At 45.8% G+C, this 15611-nt stretch overlaps 1 long non-coding RNA gene across 1 annotated transcript; it reads right to left on the bottom strand.

The window, feature by feature from the left end:
- Positions 1-4694: 4694 nt before the first annotated feature.
- On the bottom strand, positions 4695-14012 carry LOC114592895 (uncharacterized). Its single transcript, XR_013391731.1, has 2 exons — positions 13890-14012; positions 4695-6318 (listed from the first exon to the last, which is right to left on the bottom strand). It is a non-coding gene; the product is annotated as an uncharacterized LOC114592895 (long non-coding RNA).
- Between the last annotated feature and the right edge of the window lie 1599 nt (positions 14013-15611).

Raw genomic sequence — 15611 nt, 5'->3', positions numbered from 1 at the left:
GCAAATGTAACTAATGTGGTTTGCCTGGCCTTTTGGCCTGCAAGAGTTATTTACTCCAAATAGTTTAAACTAGGAGCATGGGCCCCTGAAGCATGGAGGCTCTAGAGAGTTGTAACGTATTTGCAGATGTTCTCTTTTGCTAAGGAAAGAGACATAGATCATCTGCCAGCAGGCTGCTTGTGCAGTCCCACAAAGATACACGAGGAGGTCTTTCCATTTCTTTCTCAGCCCCCCTTTCTCCACGAGGCAGCTGGCAGCCATAAGCCTGACCAAAAACACTCTTCTTCTGTCTTACACAAAAGCATTAAAGCAATAAAATGGCATGATCAGAAGGAGTGTGGCATAGCATTCTTGCTGAAGTGAAGGGCTAAACCGAATCAGATAATAGAGATCCATAATTGAAATTGAAATACTTTATTGTCACTTGTACAACTTGTATACAGTGAGATTACACTAGCACCCCCACTCAGATGGACATCACTCTTAATTTTTTATAAAAGCACCAGTGGGGAGGGGTGTTTGTGTGATTCATGGTGTGTGCCGGGGTGTGTCTGCTAGCTAGCTCTTTCCTCTTCCACCATTTCCCTTTTCTGTACCCCAAAGCTTTCCGTAAGTGACGTGGAAGCTTGTCCCCCTTGCCAGATGTGGCCACACTACAATTCCCATCATCCCTGACCATGGGCCATGCTTCCTGCAGCTGAGGGGAGTTGGAGTCCTGCAATGTCTGAGCAGCCACAGCTTAGCTGCCGATGGGGGGGGGGGCTATTTTCATTAGAAAATGGTGCAGGGGGAAGGGTGAAACCTCCCCCCCCCCAAGGTTGTGCTGCCAGCCTCAATTGCCACAAAATGGGGAGGGGCTGCGTTGGCATTTCAACTCTTATTAACCCATTCTGACTTCTAGTAGCACAAAGGGTTTACGTTTTGTTCCCTGACAGGGTCCTTAATGCAGGCCTGCAGCAGTTTCTCCTAGGCTCCTAGAAGAATAGGGGGAGGGAGGCAAGTCAGGAATTTGGGGTATAGTTAATACAAACTGTCTGAACACGGCACACCATGCAACTCCATGGCTAGGGTCAAGAAAAAGGCAACTTTGGCACACCCCGCTTGTGTACCTTGATGTCCAACTTCAGCATACTTGGGAAGTGGTGTTGGGTGGGAGGGGGAGAGAAACATTTGTTTAGAAGATGCTGCTAGACCCTGTTTCAAGTCAAGTTTCCAAGGCCTCAGCCTCTGTCTTGGCGCGTTGACAGGATGAGGCGTGGATGTTTGCTTCTCCTCATCTGTGGATTTTTGTCACAGAGCCAAGAAGCCAAGAGATGCTGGTGGGAGGCCTCGATAATTGGAACATTTGGGATGAATTTGGATCCAAAGGGCTGGGACGGCCTCTCGGCTTTGATAGAGTTCCTGGAGCAGGACATGTGCCAAGGCTCTGTAGCCCTGCGGTTAAACACCCTGGCCCTGCAATTCTGCAGCAGCCAGCTGAAGTCTGGAGCCAATTACAACCGGAGTGAGTTTGGAAGAGCTCAGCTGAATTCTGTCTCTCTTCCACCCCCCCACCCGGTTCACTCTGCTTTTGAACATCTGGGCCTTCTTGGAGGAAAAGAATCATCCACCCATCACTGTGGCTGACTATTGCCTGCCAAGGGCCTCAATGCATGGAGAGCAGAAATGGGTGGATTCAACAGCGGGACAATAGTCAAGCAAAGATTTCTGGACTAAATTTGGCACTGGAGTTCTGGATGCCTTAACTGAAGCACTATGGGTCTGTGCTCGCGCAAAGTTAAAACTGTCCAAACTGCAGAGTATCTCCCATATGCCTTCAATTGAAATATATGGCTTTTCACCCCACATAGAAGTAAAACATAAAACAGATATGCTCCTTGCCTCTATGTAACAATTATCATTAAATGCCGAGCCAACTAACTTTAAAGTTTTAAAACTATTCAAGATAAAAACAAAATAACATTAGAACAGACTGCGGTGCTGAAGGACAAGCAGCCATACTCGATCCCATCCTCACTTGGACCACTGGTTTATATACAATAGAGATCCTAGATGAACTTCATATATTGTTTTCTTTCTTCCCAAATCTTATTACTATATGAACCCCTTAACCCACCCTTCACCCTCACAATTATATACACTATGAAACATTAAAACGCCACAATTTTTTGTTCCCAAGTTTACTTATTAATAGTGTATTAGACTGACGGGAAAAGAGGATTTGCTCAGCTACCAAAACATACTGCTTTATACATGTGCAATGTAATGCACTGGCCAGCAGGGGTCATTCATTGCAACAGTCTGCAATTGCTTGTCATTAAATACAATGCTCAGTGTTATTTACAGTGCTCCCTCGGGTTCCATATGCTTCAGGTTACATACGCTTCAGGTTACAGACTCCGCTAACCCAGAAATAGTACCTCGGGTTAAGAACTATGCTTCAGGATGAGAACAGAAATCGCGCTGTGACTTCGCAGCGGCAGCAGGAGGCCCCATTAGCTAAAGTGGTGCTTCAGGTTAAGAACAGTTTCAGGTTAAGAACGGACCTCCAGAACGAATTAAGTTCTTAACCTGAGGTACCACTGTAATTGGAAAGTGAATGAGAAAGGCACTGCACATGGGGAAACAGTGCAAAAGTTTAAATCTTTCAATGTCCATTGCAAATCCTCCTCCCATTAGCCTTTCCTTTTTTATCCTTCCACCAAGTCTAATTTGGCAAGTGTAGGTTTGGGAACACAAGAACACACAAATACACAGGCACACATGCAGAGAGAGATGCCTTACTCACTCACAAAGACCCAATATTTCTACTGTTGTGGATTCACTTTGAAGTGATGCTGGATCATAGTTTTGGGGGGATTGGCAAAGGAATGTTACTGTCTTGGAATGGGTGGGGGTTGAAGGTTCTTTAATGGAACTGCAATGACTAGAGAATAGTTGGAGATATTCCTTGAATGTTGTGAGCGAGAGAAGCCACTAGAACTGGGGAAGTGACTCATCCCTCATTGCCTGCTACCCTGGGATGGGTGCAGGGACCGAGCCAAGAAATTCGTGCTCTAGGTAACAGATGGGTAGCCGTGTTGGTCTGCCATAGTCAAAACAAAAAAAATTCCTTCCAGTAGCACCTTAAAGACCAACTAAGTTAGTTCTTGGTATGAGCTTTCGTGTGCATGCACACTTCTTCAGATACCCTAGGTAACTTATTGCTGCAATCTGTCTGTCTCGAGAGACAATGGAAGAGTGCTCCATCAGGGATAAAGACAAAGAATTGCATAGTTATAGCACCTGCTATGGCTGTAAAGACCAATATGAGAGAGACATGTTTTATTGCAGCTGAGGTGGATGAAGGCATCCAGTTTTGCTGCTGCAGATGCACCATAGAGTTTCTTCTCTCTGTGCTCCTCCCAGTGGTCATTCCTCCTCTGGTCACTGCTATGGATGCGCAACCTGTCTGCCACCACACACTGCAAGGGGTTCCCACAGGTCAGGGTTGATGTTGCCAACCTTTGTGTCGCATCTGCAGACATCTTTGTAACGCAGGGGTGGCCTGCCAACAGGTCTGGTGCCTGAGGCCAGTTCCTCATAAAGCACATCCTGCCATCTTCCATTCTGGGTACATGACCAAGCCAGCATTGATGTGGCTGGGACAGAAATGTGAACTTGCTCGGAATGTAGGCTCGGAAGAGCACATCTTTGTCTGAGACTCTGTTCTGCCACATGATGCCCAAAAGCTTCCTGACACAACACATGTGGAAGGCATTGAGGCGTTGCTCCTGGTGGGTGCAAGTTGCCCATGGCTTACTTCCATAAAACAGTGTGCTAAACATGCAGTCAGGTAGACCTTTCTCTTGGTATTGGATGCTAGGATCACATTCTCCCAGACCCTGTCGGAGAGGTGAGCCATTGCTGTCGCTGCCTTGCCAATATGCTTATCCAGCTCAGTTTCAATGGAAAAGTGACTGGTTATGGTAGAGCCCAGGTAGCAATAGAAGTCATTTTAGAAGAGGGCTAAGGGCTAGCTGGCTGTGCAACTTGTCACCTTCCAGATGTGGTTGGACTCCATCAGGCCCAGTCAGCATGGCCAGTGGAAGTGGTCCAGCAACACCTAGGAAGGTCACAGGTTCCTGCTGTAAAAGGCTGAAGGCATCTTGGAGTGCAGATACTTCTCTCTGGAGATCTGTTCTGAAGGTAACAAACCTGTGGCCCAGCTAGGAGCATGAAAGCTGGTTGCCTCCACCTATGCTCGGCTTGTGTGTTGGTAAATTAAACCAATACTTGCCAAAAACCAGCATGTCTCCGGTGCCCTCTGCTCCAAAAGGAAGCACTATCCCTGGAACTTCTCCTTAGGAAAATGAGGAGCACAAAACTCTTACACACTGCCCAAAAAAGGGGGCAAATAAGGACATCGATTTGCATAAACTTTGCATAAGTGTTTATGCTGGGCAAGGCTGAGACCTGGTGGCCTGTGTGTGCTTGCTCAGCCTGCTGATGGGCAAGTTCAAGGCTCCCTCCCTGCATGGTGTGAAAGTGGCCTGTGATTGTCCTAGTTAACAAGTTTTATAGGGTTTGACTTCAAAAACCTGCACAACCTGTCTGACCAAAACAACAGTATGAGAAACAAAAGAAGTGTATTTGTGTACACGTTTCTACCCCTTTGACTCTACTGAATCTCTTCCACATAAGGCCTTGCAAGATTTGAAGGTAGGGGTTGTATTTATTTTTAAAAGGCAGGTGATGCATAGACAGCCAGAAGAGGGCAGGCACCACAACAAAATCTAAACAGAGGAACTGTCTCCATTGGCGCTCCAACTAACTGAAGTTTTTGCAAGAGGAAAATACTTTTTCCAATAGAATTTCACACTACAGCATATTTTTCTTCACCCATCAGGAATTCCTTGGGGCTTATACCTGCTTCATGCATATATTTTAAATGATGTCTTAAAAACCTAAGGTTGATATCCTATGCACACTTAAAGGTAAAGCTAAAGGGACCCCTGACCATTAGGTCCAGTCATGGCCGACTCTGGGGTTGCGGTGCTCATCTCGCTTTATTGGCCAAGGGAGCCGGCGTACAGCTTCCGGGTCATGTGGCCAGCATGACTAAGCCGCTTCTGGCGAACCAGAGCAGCGCACGGAAATGCTGTTTACCTTCCCGCCGGAGCGGTACCTATTTATCTACTTGTACTTTGATGTGCTTTTGAACTACTAGGTTGGCAGGAGCAGGGACCGAGCAACGGGAGCTCACCCTGTTGCGGGGATTCAAACCGCCGACCTTTTGATCGGCAAGCCCTAGGCTCTGTGGTTTAACCCACAGCGTCACCCACGTCCCTTTATGCACACTTACCTAAGAGTAAACACAGTTGGAGATTGGAATTGCTTCTTAGTAAACACACATAGGATTTCCACTCTTACCAGGCAGTCCTATGCAGCTTTTCTCAGAAAGATATGCTAATATGTTCAATGTGGCTTACTCCCAGGAAAGTCTTGCAGAGGATTGCTTCCTTAAGGTTTCATTTTATGCAGCTCGGATACAGATACAGGCTGAAAACACAGAGCTTAATCCAGTCCAGCTGGATTATTGTTTTTGTTTAGTTTGTGAATCAGTTTTAAAACTGTAATGAAGAGGCAATGTGTGTTTGTGTGTGTACGTGTTAAATAAAAAAAAAAAGGTAAGAATTTAAGAGTTTGAAGGGCTTGCTAAGCATCTGCAAAACACTCTCCTGGTAAATTAATGGAATTTACAACCTGTTTATTCAGTATATCTTGATTTGCTGGCAGAAAGCTTTACATGATGGTTGCACTATTACAGTCTTTACTGAGTATTCATTCTAATTTGCTTATGGGGCAGTTATATGACAAAAAGCATTTCTGCTTATTTGTTTGTGGGGTGTTTGTTATTTGTTCATTCTGCCCTTTTCTGCACATTTCTCCATCTCTTTTCCAAAGGCAAAAAGTCTCCTTTTCTTTTCTTTTCAAGTGGATTTATTGCCATAGAGCAATAAGGTGTTTGACCCACTTTAATTCAGCAAACCTAACTTTCCTGGTACGTACTTGATGCCCTCCTGCAAAGAAGGATAGAGTCTACAGTCACCTTTTAAACGTGTTTACCTTTGCCAGGACTGTGCCCATAAGCTACAGATGCTTTTGGATTGGGGGGATCCTGCACTTACCAGCCTATAGCAGCAGCTCGTTTGTTCACCACACAAGGGCTGTGCTGATAATACCTTTGCTGATCTCAGTAGCTGCTTATCCCTCAGCCAACGAGGGGTCCTGTCCTCAAGCCCCTCCTCCCAGCTCCACAATAATCTGGTGCCCAACCTGCACAAAAGGAAAAGTATACAGTGTTTAATGTCAAGTGGAAACCTGCTTCCTGAATACATTTTATTACACGGACAATGTTCTTTTTAAACGTGTCACATTTGCATGAAGTTGAAATGCAACTGTGGTTGCAGTTTGCAAAGGTAAAGGGCTCTTCCCCATGACCTATTTATTTCATCCTAATTTGGCTGCACGAAGCTTACTTGGAGGTTCGATTGCATCCAGTTTTTATTGATCATTTGCTCTGATTTGTTTGTGGGGGCAGTTATACAACAATGAACAGCCTCCATTCATTCCATCCTTTCCTATGCATTTTCCTCTCACTTTCCTGACTGAATAAAGTATGTTTCCTTTAAAGCTGATTTGCCATGCTAGGGTGGCAAAGCATCTACTTTCATGGCATAAACCTAAATTTCCTGGTATGTGCTTGAATCCTCCCCACAAAATACTGAGTCTGGAGGTGTCCAAAGCAAATATTAAGTGCCACTGTTCTTTGTGACAGAGAATAGCTGTAGTGAAGTGTAATAGCTGCAGTGTAGTGGCCACACCCCAGGAACGCCTTCAACTGGCCGCAATGGAACTCAAACCCTCAGTGAGTTAGGAACTTGCCTTGCATGCAAAAACAGGTTCTGGCAGATTGAGCAGATGAGACTAAGAGTGGATCCAATGGTCAAAAAGATGGTTTCTGCACCTGCTGCAGAGGAAAGTGAGGGGCAGATGAGGCTCGACTACCTGGGAAGGGAGCCCATCTAGGAGAAGGAAAACTCTGATTCCAAACCTCTGTTGCCTTGCAGGAAATTTTTGGGAGAAGAAAAGGCTCAGGAGTAAATCCTACACAAATCTGGAGTGGAGTCCCTAAGGCTAGCACCTTGTAAGTCTCCTGCCAGCAACTGCGGCAGCCCAGCTGCTGATAAACATCTTGCTCTGCTTTCCCTTGGACCACATCAGCGAGGCCGAGGGGGGGGGGTCTTGACATCTGGGCAGCCCAGGACCTCCATACACACTGTCCAAGCTTGTGCCTCAGGGAGGTCACTCCAGGGCTGCAAATGCAATTGTTTGACTTCACCCTCCATGGTTTCTTGAGACAGATGCCAACAAGTGGCTACAACTGTGAGCTGGAAAGCCCTGGATTCAAACTTCTACTTGGCTATGAACTTTCTGGGTTGTAGGATGCCCCTGCGTGCTACTGTACAGAGTTTTTCCAGCCCAAATCTGATCTAAAGATAAAGAATCTTAAGATAGGAGGGACCTTGAAGTTGCCCATCAACCATTAGCAACTCCTGGACAGCAGACTGAGCAGGCAGCCACACCTAGGCCACAGTCTTCCCCTCTGCAGTGAGATCCACTGAATTTCTATTACCTTGGATTGCACACCTATCTATACCTACCAAGTAGAACATGCAAACTCCGTACAAATCTGTGTCCTCTCTTGGGCATTGTCTAAGTGGCCATTCTACTGCATGGACTGAAACAGGTCACTGTTGTCTCAGTCTCCCAGTGAGGATAGTAATACCTGCCATACCCCACAGTTGTAACCATTCCTGGCCTTTATGATGTAATCCCAACACTCGAAAGGCAATATAAATGGGCAAAAAAGCAATAGAGTTTGAGACACTCCCATGGAATGTACCATCAGAGTCCAAACCTGGATGTAAGGCCTATTGATTTCAACAGTACTTGCTTCCAAGGAAGATGTATCAAGACTGTAGTGTCAGTGTCTGGGAACTGGGTCAGAATGATTCCCCATCACCCCCCCCCCCTTGCTAGCTCTGTATACATTCTTTTCCTCCAAACATTGTCTTCTCAGAAGACCAGGAACAGGAGTATTTGGTTTGTACATGCATATACACTGATAATTTACGTTCTATCTTTATTTTGTACTTAGCTTTATAGTGCTACAACAAGTATGCTGGTGTCTCAAAACAAGGTTTGACTTGTTTTGGTGGGCAGGTGAACCAAGCAACCCTGTTGAAATTCAGAACCAGATGTGACTTACCAGCACCAGGTGCAAAACTCCTTGATTTCCCAAGCATTTGAATTGTGGCTGAATTTTTCATGCATGCACATTATCAAAGCGTTCCTTCAGAACACAGCACTTTGAGCATCATATTACTTTTCTGCCCATTTGTGGTACAGCACCACATTGCACAACAGATCAGCCTCTTACTTCCTTGTGCCTGGTTTACAGACCACTAGATAGACATGGAGAAATTGAAGGGTTAAAGTAAGTGACCACAGATGCGCAAATATGGTGAATACCACCAACTGTTTCTGCTTTTCCATACTAGCTGTGCAGGAGGCAGAGATGCAAAATAGAGAATTAATTCATAATAAATCTGTTTGTTTGTTTTTAAAAAATACGAACAAAGCAAAATTTTGGCTCATCAGAGTCAGGGCACATTATACATACAGGAGTTACAAACAGGCTAGATTCATATGATGGACTGGCTATGGACTTGTTTTGGTAGGCAGTTTTATGTTTTTGTGAATTCAGCAGCTTTGCTGGTTATCACCATGATTAGAGAAAACATTCTCTCTCATATGTCCTATATACAGATAGCAAACTCATTCTTGGAGTGCTAAACCTTATGTAGTCAAAGGGAACCACAAGATTTGCAGAAATACTCAAAATATATAGGTTTTTTTTAAAGTGAACAGTCTCCCCCCACCTCTTGGCCAAAGGGGCCCAATGAGGACTGTGCATGCTTAGCAGACATAGAATGCTGATGACCGTTGTGGGTGGGGGGGGGGGAGAAAACTGAAGGGGAGTGAGGAATGGAATGGTATGTCTCAAAAGAGGGCATGGCTGGCAAGCAGGGCTTTTTTCAGCTGGAACTTGGTGGAACGCAGTTCTGGCACCTCTCAGGTGAATGCGGTTGTCATTCTAAGAGAACAAGGGAGGTGTTCGTGGTGAGTTCTTACACTTCTTTTTCTAGAAAAATAGCACTGCAAAGAATGTTGAGCAAGAGGGTTCCATTCTGCAGCATCTTAGTACAAATATCCCTTGCGGTGCTTCCAGACTCTCACTATTTTCGGGTGCGATTCAATCCCATCCCAGAAAAATCAGATGGTGTGATTAAAGCTGATCTGGAGTTCTTCTGAAACAAACTCACTCAACCCAAAATATTGTGAAGCTTTTGTGATGAGGAAAGTGACTGGGGAAATGCAATCTCTGGGAAGTGTGGAGATGACACTTGCTTTGGACTCAAGGGCTGTCTCTTCATCCCACAAAGGAATTGGGCAAAATGCTCATCAGACAGCTGATGTGGTGTCACCTCTCCATCCACAAATCCATCTGAACGCTCATTAAAAACAGCCCTTCTGGAAGTGACTTTACTGCACTGGCAGGCTAAATGCTGAAGACGTTGTCATGGTCAGTTCTGGTTTTGTCACTCACAGTGGCATACACTCCATTTCGAAGTTGTCTGACAGTCCAGTTACAAAAACAGAAAGCATTTTCCTTACCTCACTTCTATTTATTTAAAAAAGTAGAAATCTGAAAAAATAAAAGTTCTTTTAAAAAGTTAAATAAATTTGGTGATTAATAACCTGTTCAATGTAGTAAGAACCAACCTTTTGAAAATGGCAGGTATCCATCCATGACACTGGAAAGCCAACCCAGGTACGTCTGGCAGCTGAGCCACCCGACAAACCCTGGCCATTCCTGCCTGTGTCTCAGCGCATGCCTGAGGCTCCAGGAGGGGGCACTGTGGCCGGCTGTCCTCCCCGAGGCGTCGTGCGCCTGGATCCCGTACAACAGCGCAATGTGGAACGCGTTAATAGGGAAGGAGACATTGCCTTTGAAGTGTCTCCCTTTGATGTTTCTCTCCCTCTTTCTCTCTCGCACATAATAAATGGAACCTTATTTTCTCTGTCAGACAAAGGGGAATCGCCCCCCTGCAGCCCCAGGCGCTGACGCTCTTTGCTTCTCCCTCCCCCTCCACCCGCCACAGCCCACATGCCAACAGGGGCCAACCTGGTGGGGAGAAGGAAAGCAGGGAGAGCGGCCAGAGCAGCAGGCCTGGCTTCTTTCCTCCTTGCTAGCAAGGAAATGCCTTGCGGAAGGACTTTCTGAGCAACCAGCCCTGCAGGGGCTTGGGGGCAGATGCCCAGGCACCCCACTCAGAGGACTTGGCATCGGGGGCGGGGGGGGGGCAGCAGAGCAAGGCTACCTCAGCAAAGCTTGAAGGGAAATAGTAGAAATTTCATCTAAACCAATGTGGCCCTCCAGCCCTCTCTGTGTGGCCCTTGGAGACTCTCATTAGGCCACACACACCCCTGTCTGTCCCCTCACTGTCCTGCTTGGCTCCACCCAAAGTGCTTTTGCCCAGCTGGAAAGCACTATTGAGCTCTGATACGTGCAGAGCAAGGCAAGCAAGGGGTGTTGCCTGGGGAGGGGGAATAGTTGGGGAGAGTCCTGAGGGACAGAAAGAGAGGGCTGGAGGACCACTTTAGGCTCTCTGGCCCGGGGTTCCCCACCCTTGCCTTAGATCTGATGTGGGGAACCTTTGGTGCTGAACTACACGTCCCATCATCACTAATCACTGGCTATGCTTGCCAGGGTTGATGGGAATTATAGTTCAGCAACATTAGGAGGGCCAAAGCTTTCTCACACCTGCTCACACAGGCAACATCTGCTAGTTCAAAACAGCAGATTGGAAAATGAACAGATTAAGTACAGTCCAAACAATCAGGGATCCCACCCCCTAAAATCTAGTCTAATGATAAATGGTCTATTTTCCCACTTGGTATTTCTTCCCTACTGGATTAGTGGACATTTTTAAAAAACCACACACCCCCAGGGGCTAGACTGGACTATTTTGCCCTCTCACACAAGCTTTCCATGGGAGGGTTTTCTGAAGTGGCTCAGTCTTAGAATCGGACTGCATGTGCCATATGTTTTCCCCAGAATGTGTGGGTTAGTCTTTAGAACCAGGCTTGGTCTTTCTCTCCTGATGCTGGAGAAAGCTAATAGAGGGGGTGACCCACAAGCCTAGGCAGCTCCCCCCGCCACAGCTCCCAGTCTCCTCCTCCTCCATCCTGCCCTCCTGACCAAACCAGAGAACAAAGGGTAGCGCTGGGCTGGCACCCCAGGGACGTCCTGCCTTCTCTGGGTTGCCTTTGCACCAATTTCAGCTGTGCAAACATCAGAGCTGTTTGCTTTTCTATGGGCCAGTGCTAGCCCAGCAGTGGCCAGTAGTGACCCAAGGTAGCTCCTTGTCTATATGCTACTGTGAGGGTGAAAGGGGAGGTCATGGCAGCAGCTGCAGGCCCCCTTGGGATCCAGGCAACACTCCTTGACTGCCCATTCTCTACTTAGTAGAGTCCTTGTGGCTGTTTGGCATATTCCCCTCCTATGAACAGTGGAACAATTCACGGGGCACATTCATGCTTCCCTGCAGACGGGCAACTAGATGTATCACGGAAGATCCATGAACTGGATCTCCAGGTTTTATTTTTTATTTTTTAAGTGTCAATAGCAGCTGTGCATATTTGCCCTTTGGGTGGGTGTGTTGGCAGTGAGATGGTGCTTGATTCTCATTAGAACCACAGTGCTGAGGAAGGGTGTGTGTGGTTATTTGACATTTTAAGAGAATAATACTGACGCTTATTCTTTACATTTCTCACCCACCCTTCACCAAGAGGGCAGGATACAACAATGTAAAATACAACATTAGAGCAGTTAAAAACTTATCACACCCTCAACTGGTACTCATAGTTAAGCTTTCTCTTCGCTCACCACAAGCTGTATCTAGGGATGGGTGAATTTGTCAATTTTGGTTCCTCATTTTCCCCAAGCTTAAGTTCTGTCCTCTGCATTTGCGTATCAGTTAGCACCTTCTTGAGATGAAATGAAAATCCACCAGCATTTTAGTGCTAATTTCTCCTAATATGCACATTTGTGTATGCAAGTTCGCCCGATATACACATTTTTGCAAAGCCATTTCCTCTAATGTAATGCATTTTTAAACATTATTTTCACCAATTAAATGTTATTTCCATGCACACTTAACTGGAGTATCTCTTCCTTTCAACATATTACTCAGCAGGAGCACTGCACTGCAACATTCAGATAAGTGTGAATTATGAAGGATGGCCGTGTTTCAGCTTGCACATTGTTTCAGCCGATGTGGATTAAGCAAATTAGTTCACCTTTAAATGTGAACTGAACCAAATCTCCCCCTCACTCTGAGCTGTAGCCAGGATTTGTTCACCATGAATCCCACTTTGGATTGCACACTGAGCCAAACCTTGACTTCAAGCCTGATTGCACTGCACATTTAAAGCAGCATCAAAGCCCTTTGCACAGCCTTGGCTTCCCTAAAAGAATCCCTGGAAGTGGAGCTTGTTATGAGCGCTAAATTGTTAGGCTAAAATTCTCAGAGTGGCTTAACAGTCAATCCCTCTTCCCAGGGAACTCTGTAGTTCTGTGAGGGGAATCGGGATCGCCTCACAATTCTCAGCACCCTTAACAAAATACTGTTCTTAGGGGAAGCCGTGGCTGCTTAAAGTGGTCTGATATTGCTTTAAAGGTGTCGTGACGATGGAGCTATCACTTAGGAGGGCATCAAAAAGGACCAGGGAGGAGCAAAGCAGCAATGAGCAACTCTCTGGGAGCCTGGAGATTTGTGTGGCCCCAAGAAGCCACCTTTGGGCTTGCTATATTGTGCAAACCAAGCCAAATAAGACACAGGAAGGGATAGGGTCGCATTTGCTACTCCATTCCAAAGCCCCAGAGTAAGAGGAGAAACATACAGGTTTTAAAAGCCAGAGAGAGGCAATTCTTACAAGAGTAAGTCCTGAAAACTGTTTTTCTCTAAACAAAGCGGTGGTCAAGTTTGAGAACAAGAGTTTGCACGCCACACCTAGCTTGGCCCTGAGGGCCAGCCCCTCCTTCATGGAGAAATGAGAACAGCAATTGGGAGAAGCAGAAATGCCTCGGTAGCAGCAGCCACAACATGGGATGGCAGATTTCTTTCCTCCTTCCTGAGTGTTTTCTCCTGCTTTTGTTAAATGCAGGGCTTATTTGTTCCGCATGTTCATTACAGGTGTTTATCAGTGGTGGACTTGATTCTGCTGAGTTAGCCATTTTATTGCCTCCTGCTTGACAACTGGCTTTTGAAAGCTTATGGTTTGGAAATATTTTTTTTGTAACCTGCCTTGAGCAATAGGAGAGGTGGTCTGGCAAGGTGTTGGCAAAGCACAGCAAGACGTTCTCTCCCCCCATTTTAACTTCATAATAACCCTGCGAGGCAGGCTGCGCTAGGAAATGTCAACTCATCCAGTGAGCTTCGCACCCAACATTGGATTTGCCTCCCTCCTCCGCACCTCATGCTCTACCTGCAACCTTGCCACTCTTAGACCTGGTCAGCACACGTAGCAGATCAAGATAGCTGGATGAGAAGAGGGGACCGTGTTGCTTCATGCCGCAGGGCAGGGCTCACATTTTCTGATGTAGGAAACAAGTACAATTCTAGCACAAGGTTGGACAAGAATTTTTCTCTCAGACATGCTTTGTTTTGTTTAGAAGTTGCATGGAATGAATAAACATTTTAAAAAGATTTGTGTACCTCCATCTCTTGCAGAAAAACTGCTTGGGGTCTCGGAGTCAGAACCGCTGCTGCCTTGCTGTAGGAGCAATGGATTTTACTGATTTCACCAGAGGGAAATTCACATCCACTTTCACCCTGTTTGATGTTGAAGGAGAAGGGGGGGGCAGCAGGGTGAGAAAGCGTTGGCGGGGGGAGGTCTCTCTTTCTCTCTCTCTGCCATTGCCCAGCCTTTAACAAATGGTTCAGAAGGCAAGGAAGAAAAGCAGTGCATCTGGAACTTTGCTCTGGAGATGTTTTCAGTGGCTTTTTAAAAAGTGAAGGCAGCCCGGAAAAAAGCCAAGGCAGGAAATCTTCCTTACATGCTCATAAGGAGGAACAGCACATCTGCACCTTGGACGCATATGGTGTTCAAAGCAGTCCTTGCACGCATCTCCTGCTCACTCTTTTAGGGCTGGTTTCTGCATCACCTTATCCCAGTGCTTGAAAGGAGCCAGTTTGGTTGAATGAAGTTCACAGAATTGTAGAGTTGGAAGGGACCCCAAGGGACCCCAACCTCTGCTTATAAACCTTATAAAGTCCACAGCCTCCCAAGGGAGACTGTTCCACCATCAAACAGCTCTTACTGTCAGAAAGTTTTTTCCTGCTATTGAGTTGGAATCTCCTTTCTTGTAACTTAAAGCCATTGGTTTGAGTCCTACCCTCCAGGGCAGGAGAAAACAAGCTGGCTCCATCTTCCATGTGACAGCCCTTGAGATATTTGAAGATGGCTATCCTATCTCCTCTCAGCCTCCTCTTTTCCAAAAGAAAGGCCAACACTCGTGTAAAATTCTCAAAATTCACTCATGTCCCAAATTCAAAAAGTGTCCCCCCACTTTCGTGGGAGATGAATTGTCCCATGAAATCCAGGGATATTTGGCAAAGCTTTATCTGAAATTCATGAAAAACTAATGCAAAAAACAGTTTTTGCATTACTTTCATATTGAAATGAATATTTCTACATTATTTTAGCTCTGGGGCAGCTGACAGGGTGTCCTCTCGTGTGGTTGGCCTATTATCCTCAGTGTTTGGCCATGCTAGCTGCAGCTAATGGGCATTATAGTCTATTTATTTACAAAAAATATTTATATACCACTATATCACCAAGATAAGACAAAACCATTCACTAAAATAAGACAAAACTATATAATAAAAGCATAAAAAGTAAAAACAAACAACAACAAAGCATCTGGAAGGTGCGACACCAGCTACCCTCTGGTTGATTTTTGCATTTGTTTTTGAAACTAATGCACAATGTTAATCAATACAAAGGAATACTATTTGCTCAGATTGCTCATCTTTTCCCTACTTACCTAAATAAAATAAAAATTCTGCACCAGGAAAAGTTGGATTTGCAATACAGTGCAAATTACTCATATTTATCTTCCTTATTCTGCTCATGCTAGTCATAGTGAAGTTCCACTCACTGAAAATCCTGGAAATTCCAGGTGTCACTGCCTACTTGAAAATTATTATCTTTGTTGAAAGTGATGGCTTTTCCACCTAGGTGAGACCACCCTAGACAGTGTCCTCATGGAGAGCAGCAAGGCTGGGAAACCTTCGAACTTTCCGCCTTTGTTGGATTCCAGCTCTCCTCAGTCCCATAGGAGCTATGGTCCAGTGACCACAGCTTCCCCGTTTCTGCTAGATGGATAAGGGAACACCAGTGGCTTGGGCCCCTCCTTCCTCCGTTCTGAACCAGGG

The sequence above is a fragment of the Podarcis muralis genome, chromosome 2, assembly GCF_964188315.1.
Source record: "Podarcis muralis chromosome 2, rPodMur119.hap1.1, whole genome shotgun sequence".
Taxonomy (NCBI): Eukaryota; Metazoa; Chordata; class Lepidosauria; order Squamata; family Lacertidae; genus Podarcis; species Podarcis muralis.
Note: the sequence above shows the minus strand (reverse complement) of the source record. Positions and strands in the feature narration are given on the sequence as shown.